Source organism: Barbus barbus (assembly GCF_936440315.1).
Source record: "Barbus barbus genome assembly, chromosome: 42".
NCBI classification, from domain to species: Eukaryota; Metazoa; Chordata; class Actinopteri; order Cypriniformes; family Cyprinidae; genus Barbus; species Barbus barbus.
This window is the reverse complement of record NC_136720.1, coordinates 19,439,992-19,447,883: the sequence shown is the minus strand read 5'-3', so window position 1 is coordinate 19,447,883 and position 7,892 is coordinate 19,439,992.

The window sequence follows — 7,892 nt, the reverse complement described above, 5'->3', positions numbered from 1 at the left end:
AACCACAAAAGTCCACACCATGATAACAGGCTCTGCACACCTTTGGTTTCCAAACTATTCAAAAGTGCCTCACTGTCAGGTGTGACACTGCAGCTAGAAGGAAAAGGTCTGATAACATCGACAGTGGACTCAAAAGGGCAGTGAGCACATAAAGGGCTGTGGTGGAACATGTACAGCTGCTGCCAGTGGTTATTCTGGTCACAGATCACAGATCAAGAGCTCACAGAATACTGAATGCTTTTAGTTATTTTGCACTTGCTTTTGAAATACACATTATTACAAATTATAAAATGCATAGTTACATTATTGGCCTTTGATTGGTAAGTATGGGATATGACATTTGGTGTGTATAGTACAGCATCTAAAACCATATTTCTTAAAATAATAATAATAATAAATGAATTAATTTGGATGTAATTTATCTTATATGTATCTTTGTAAATAAGAAAGAAAGAAAGAAAGAAAGAAAGAAAGAAAGAAAGAAAGAAAGAAAGAAAGAAAGAAAGAAAGAAAAAGAAAGAAAGAAAAAGAGAAAGAAAAAGAAAGTCACAATTCAGTATGCAAAACAATTATGTAATTGCTGGTTAGATTAATATAATATAATATATAACAATGTGTGTGTGTGTGTGTGTGTGTGTAGTTATGTATCTTATTTATCAAACATAAAATGACTAAATTTGATATGATACATTCTTGATCAATTCACTTCAGGAATTCACTTTGTTAATTTTTATTACATCAATTACATTACATTAGAGTGGCAATGCCATATTTGTTTAACTATTTGCCTCGGTTTGCTCAGTTTAGTTACTCACATGTTCTAGTACTAATAGATTTTAGGAAGACTACCTTTTGAACTCATTTTCATGTGTCCAGAATATGAGGAAGATCGACTGTGAAAGACTGGAAAGAGCATTCTCAATAAATGTCTTAAACCTGTGTGGAAAGCAGCATCAGTGTTTCCAAGCAGGATGTGCAGCAGAACAATGAGATCAAAACATCCCAAATCCTGATCATAAGTTATCATTCACTCCTGTCCAGTGATCTTATAAAAGGTCCTCTTACATAACCCAGTGTACCTGATTACATAAGGTGTAGAGATAACTTTTAAACAGTCTCAGAACCACCATAAATAACACACACCTCTCTCATTCATTCAGTCAATCAATCTGTTCAAAAGTGCTGATGCAAAAACCGAAAAAGAAACGGTCAATTATACTATTACGTTCTTGTTTATTGAACTGTTCAAAGTAACATCACCCTTGTAATAACGCTGTTTTTCCCGATACATATCTCAGAGTATATTGGTTTTGTAAGGCTTATTATTCAGTAAGCAACTGACCCACAATGTAATTTTTATAACATTTTATCACATTTATGCTGATAATATTGCACAAAATCTACAAGGACATGCTGCCGCTCAGAGTAACCAGCATCACTCTACAAATCAAGCAGTCATTACTCTTGATTAGCTTTCTTAAAAATCAGATGCTGAGAGGATAATAACTACATTTCACAGGAACTTTGGAGAATTAAAAAAAAATGCTCTGTCATCTATGAGATATGCAAGAACAGAACCAATGATCAGAGCAGTTCAACTATAAAAACATATCTATCTATCTATCTAGACAGATAGATATATATACAAATACATATAGTACATATATATGATCAGTAAGATTTTTCATGTTTATTAAGAAGTCTCTTATGCTCATCAAGGCGGCATTTATTTGATCAAAAATACAGTATGGTAATCTTGTGAAATACTATTACAATTTAACAGTTTTTAACAGTTTTCTATTGTAACATACTTTAAAATGTAATTTTTTTTTTTTTAATAAATTCTGTTCTTTTAAATTTTTATTTATCAAGGAATCTTGAAAAAATAAATATCACAGGTTCCAAAAATTAGGCTGAAGACTGTAAAGGCTGCTGAAAATTCAGCTTTGCCACCACAGGAATAAATTATATTTTGATTATATAACTATAGAAACCCATTAGTTTAAATTGTCAGAGCATTTCAGTTTTACAACATTACTGTATATACCATATTTTGGATCAAATATATGCAGCCTTGATGAGCATACGAGACCAATTTAAAAATCTTACTGGTCCTTGAACGTTGAAGTCAAAAGTTTACATACACCTTGCAGAATCTGCAAAATGTTGATTATTTTACCAAGTAAGAAGGATCATACAAAATGCATGATATTGTTTATTTAGTACTGACCTGGATAAGATATTTCACATAAAAGATGTTTACATATAGTCCACAAGAGAAAATAATAGTTGAATTTATAAAAATGACCCCGTTCAAAAGTTTACATACACTTGATTCTTAATACTGTGTTGTTATCTGAATGATCCACAGCTGTGATTTTTTTTTATTTAGTGATAGTTGTCCCTTGTTTGTCCTGAACAGTTAAACTGCCTGCTGTTCTTCAGAAAAATCCTTCAGGTCCCACAAATTCTTGGTTTTCCAGCATTTTTGTGTATTTGAACCCTTTCCAAAAATGACTATGATTTTGAGATCCATCTTTTCACACTGAGGACAACTGAGGGACTCATATGCAACTATTACAGAAGGTTCAAACGCTCACTGATGCATTAAGAGCGTGAAAACTTTTGAACAGAATGAAGATGAGTACATTTTTCTTGTTTTGATAAATATCATATTTTTTCATTTAGTACTGCCCTTCAGAAGCTACAGAAGATACTTACATGTTTTCCAGAAGACAAATTAAGTTAAATTTACCTTGTTCTTCAAATTCAAATTCTTATTACTGTTGCCACTGAGTCACATTTTACAGTGATTCATGTGAGAATGCAGATGAACAATCAAATTTACAAGCTGTTTCTCCAGCATAATAAATATGGTGATGTTTGCCTTCAAGTGAAAGATCTGAAGCTGTAAGGATGAGGGTTTAAACTCTCTCTGACTGAGGAGAATGAGCGAGTCACTGGAGAGTTCAGACATCTTTTTTCCATCATGTTGCCTTTAAGCTTTAAGCTAAGCCACTCCATGGAGGTCTCAACCTGCAACCACCAGCCACATTTATAGCTGTTTTAAAACAGCAAATGGCCAGTTTCCCCAAATTTCCCCGTTTCCTCTGTAAATATTTCCATTAACCGATCAGAAGCAGTGCAGGGTGACTGTCACTAGTTTAACGCGGTGTGTTACAGGGTTCGAACACGTGTGGCTGGAGTTCTCATGCTGAGACACTCCCTTGCATCTCTGCCCACAGCTTTGTACAAAAAGCTGCTGGAGGAGATTATTGGTGGATGCTCGGTCTAAATGGAGTTTAACTATACCCCAGCTAGGTAGTAGGGAAGACCTCCACCGGCAGTCCCCAACCAGTATTGACTGGTGACGGGGGTTGCCTTGGCAACAGAACAATCAAAGAGCGAGGCTGATGAATGGTGAACGTCTGTTTGAGAGTAAAGCTGTGGTCCACAGCATTCTTGCATGGGGATATTCACACACATGCACATGTTACACCCTTGGGAGACTTCTGAGTGTACTTCATACTGATTATCACTGATGTCCTTTACAGTCAGTGCATGAACATAATGATAGGGATATCTTTAGATTTGTGTATTGGCATGCCAAAGCACACTAACAACAGACCTTAAACATACAAAAAATGCTTCATACTTGTTGTTGCACCACTGTAACATATCTGTTTGTTTGCACAAATCTCCATTGGTGCTAAAACAGATGTTGTCGACATAATTACTATAAAAAAGCATCTTATTGTCATTCTAATCCCATATTGCTAGAACAAATCAAGCTATTCCTATACATTGTCAAATATCAGCTACTAAACAACCAAACATGATTGTAACAGCCTGCACAGTTTCCAATTTGCTCTGTTTTGACATTTTAATGTCAATTGTTACCATGGTGATCCCTGAAATGATAGCACAAACAAGAGGATGCAAGAACTGGTTTTTCTACGTCAAGCTGTTTGATTACTTCCTTTTGGACAATGGGGGAAGCAGAGACATAAAACAATGTATTTTTGTTTGAAAATGGAAAAACAATTAGTACATTCAGATAATTATGTCAATTATTAGAATAAGACATGGCTTTTTGCGTCTGGCTGTGCTATCAAATTTGTCACAAGTACAATACTAACTGGCTGGTAGGAAGTGCTTTTAAATGAATCAGGAAAATATGCATTTTGCAATCAGATGTTTTTTTTTAATATATGCTGAATTGTATTATAAATGAGAATACACTTGACTTTGACTATTACATTATAGGAATCATAGAGTATTGCAAAACAATCCACAATATTACTAATTCTAATAATAATGTGTATTTAAAAAATTATTCTGAATCCACACATTCACATAAAGTAAAAAATGTCAGCCCTCAAAACGCTGTTTCTGTCACAGATCGGCCAGGCTCTCACCCCAGCCAATCACAACGCACGTCATCACCCGAGTTCTAATCTGCACACCTGAACAGCATCATCACTTCATCAAGCACCACTATAAAGCCACACACCTCACCTCAGTCAAATGTCCGGTCTCGTTCCAACGAAGTGGACTCTACGCAAGTATATGCTGATACTTACCTGTTGCTACCCTGCCTGTGAACTTACCTCTTGTTCTTTCTCCGAGTGTTGTCCTCCGTGTCCTGGATCCCTGTCTGTCTGTTCCTTCAAGTCACGACGAAGCGTCGCGGTGTGTGGCGTTCAGATATCCATGAGCTCCTGTCAACAGACCACGCAATCCAGCCTAACTACCATTGTCACTCTTCAAGATCTCTGCCATTGTCACCATTCCTGGTATTCCCTTGAACCAACTCACTGTACAATAAACCTTACCTTTTTATATTCCCGTGTGTCCGTCTGCTTCCATAACAGTTTCAGGGAAACTAATAGATTGGCAGAAGCATACTACCAAACAATCGCTATTGGGCATTTTAAATCAGAATTTGACTGATTAGACATGCAATACAAGAACTGTTATGCAAGAGTTATGCAAGAACCACCTCTTTTAGGAATAATGACTTTCCAGGGGGTGTCTGAAGGGTTAGCCATGTGGAGGTAATCACTCAGAACAGCCCAGTATGAGGCTCTCACTAACCTCCGCTCATCTTTAGACGAGTGTATGTGTGCGTCTTAATATGTGGTTGTGTGTGAAAAAAACTATCAGAAATTTTAGAGCTTGTTGGTGAATGTGCGCTTATATCAAGGTTCACTAATGGACAACTAACATGCTTTTGGTGATTTATGGTTTTTATAGTTTGTGTATTCAATGGATCATTGCCTTTTTGTCACTGAATTAGTATCTGCTAGCTAGAGAAACACAGAAAAAAGATCATTGTATGCAGTTGTTTCGTTTTAATAGGGATCTCTTTTGCAATCGGGATTCTTGGGCAATGAGCCATCACACAGATGAAGAATTAATTTAACCTTTAAAAGAATGAGAAGTGATGTCGCAAATTATACATGTGGCCGTAGGATACTGTCTGTTAAGCATGTGATTAAAGGAAAACAACAGCTTCTAATTAGTGGTCCATCAGTGGCAGGAGAAACAAGGAGTCAAATTTAACTTGGTTAAAGGTCAGCTTTAAAAGTCATGCTTTTTTTTAATCGCAAAATGATTTAATTTAAATTGAATTACTTGTGGATTATTGTGATGTTTTTATCAGCTGTTGGACTCCCACTCTGATGGCACCCATTCACTGCAGAGGATCCATTGGTGAACAAGTGATGTATGCTACATTTCTGTTATGATGTGAAAAAAAACAGTAGTATTTATTTTTAGTATTTATTTTTATTTTTTTGGGTAAACTATTCCTTTAAAATCAAATATTTGCAAACCTCTGATTCTGCATGAAAAATGTAAACAAAAAATACAACACATCATATGCTTTAACGTATAAACCCAATAATACGCTTGTGTAAATGCCTGAAATGTACCAACATTTAAGAACAAGTCCTTGCCCATTGTTTAAACTGTTTTATCTCCCAAATAGCCTTTAATGTCATGAAAATAAATCTAAGTTATATTTCCGCAAGGGTGTGATATTTTCTCTGTAAACAAAGAGCTTTTTGAAAGAGTAATTTGGGTTGCTGGATCTTCCTAGTGCTAATGGAGGTTTGTGGACATGTGAGCCATGGGAGCATCTGTGCTTAATGGCGTGCCATAGGAACCGTGCCACTGAAATGCTAATAGACATCAATTATCATAATATACTCATTATTTTAAATTGAGCTATGGAAGCAGCACACACTATTTAATGCTGTATAAATACAGTGTTTTTACTGACCTATTGAACCAGACATTCTGCTCTTACATGTGCCAAATGGTGTTAGTGCATAATAGATTTATGACCAAAATACATTTTATGACCAGAAGCTGCAATAACCTCTATAGACGGTTTCATCGAGTGCACGCGGTATGCCACCTTCAGAGAGGCAAAATAAGGGACACCCATTCACAACGAACATTTTGTAAAATATGGGACAAATCGCGTCTCGTATTGATTTAAAACGGGACGTATCATTTTATTTTTAAATACTGGACGATTCCGTATTTTAAGGGACGGGTGGCAACCCTAGTTGCCGGGGAAACCTCTGTTTAAAATCTCCTCCTGCTGGCAGATAATGAATTTGCATTCTCATTAAGCCCGACTGATTTAAGTAGCAAACATATTTAGCTTGTTATCAGAAATAATCTACTTTTAGAGGGATTTTACCGTTAAGTTAAGTTTGGGCCAAAAGCGCACATGCGCAGTAATGTTTGCTTATGTTGTTGCCGTTAAAAACCATAGATATCTATGGTTGAAATCATCTATGTTCATCAGTATTCAATGTTTTTTTTTACTGAGAACAATGCACATACCATAAAGGAAAAATTCTCTAAAAAATTACCATTTGCTGAAAATGTTCTCACCCTTAGACCATTCAAATGTAGATGAGTTTATTTCTTCATCAGAAACAGATTTAGAAAAATTTTGCATTACATCACTTTCTTACCAATGGATCCTCGGCAGTGAATGGGAGTCCAAACAGCTGATAAAGACACCACAATCCACAAGTAATCCACATGAATCAAGTCCAGCAATTAGACTTGTAAAAACAATGTAAAAACAAAATGTTTTTTTTTTTTTTTTTTACTTTAAACTGTCACTTCTGTTCAAAACACTTCTGTCCACCACCCATAGTAACACTTCCTCCAGGGAAAAAGTCCATCTTTTGTTGTCCTCCCACATCAAAATCCACTGACATAGTTTAGAACCATTCACTGCATAGGATCCACTGGTGAGCAAGTGATGTAATGCTACATTTCTCCAATAAAGAAACATAACGATAAAGAAACAAACTCATCTACGTTTTGAATGGCCTGAGGGTGAGTACATTTTCAGCAAATTTTTGTTTTTGGGTGAACTATTCCTAAAATGTGGTGAGATACCTGCATTTAACTATGCTGATGAGAAACTTATTTGTAAGTGCTGCATTTATTACATTAACTACGCACAATAACATTCATCTGAACTTTATCCAGCACAAGAGTGGCTCTTAGCTGTAAGTACAGCCTATTATAATTGCTTTTCAGCACCATGGACAGCCCCTATTGCTAGCACACTGAGGAGACTTCACAAGTGAATAACATGCCACTTAAGCCTGGGAGTAAGTACTGTTTGATGACAATCTTTTTCACGGTTGTGATTCTTGGAAAGAAGCATTCCCAGCACATGGTGCACACACACCTCTAAGAAACCAGGTCACGTTTTTCCTAGCATTACACTGTTATCTTGCTCAACAAATGGAATAGGAAAGAACGTGGTCACATCCAAATAGAACAGAAGCAAGACTCAAGGATGCATAAACTGCATCCAACCAATTGGAAAACAGTTTGATTACTTTCATTTA